Here is a 300-nt window from a genome sequence, read left to right as displayed (position 1 = left end):
GTGTATTTTACATGCCACATGCACAGGAGCCAGTTCGGAGGCACTGGCAACGATCTCACTCGAATGTCTTTACACGTGCCAGGAAGGCGATGCTGGGCACAGGTGCCATCACAATTTCGCTTTCGCTTGCCCCAACAGGTCTTTGCAAGTTTGCCAATTTAACATGGCAGTCCTGGTTTAGGACGAATATTGCTGCAATTTAGCCCCAGGAGACATCGTCTCCAGTTGGCTATACAACACGATCTGTGTCCTTTGAAAATGTAAGGACACAGATTGTGTCGTATAGCCAGCTGGAGACGA

General features: G+C 49.0%; 1 protein-coding gene across 1 annotated transcript in view; it reads right to left on the bottom strand.

The window, feature by feature from the left end:
* Nucleotides 1-300, bottom strand: part of LOC106883150 (YEATS domain-containing protein 2) — a 37,266-nt gene that overhangs the window by 7,269 nt on the left and 29,697 nt on the right. The window lies entirely within an intron of this gene.

The sequence above is a fragment of the Octopus bimaculoides genome, chromosome 6 (genome assembly GCF_001194135.2).
Source record: "Octopus bimaculoides isolate UCB-OBI-ISO-001 chromosome 6, ASM119413v2, whole genome shotgun sequence".
NCBI lineage: Eukaryota > Metazoa > Mollusca > Cephalopoda > Octopoda > Octopodidae > Octopus > Octopus bimaculoides.
The sequence above is the reverse complement of the archived record's forward strand: the minus strand, read 5'-3'. Positions and strand labels throughout refer to the sequence as shown.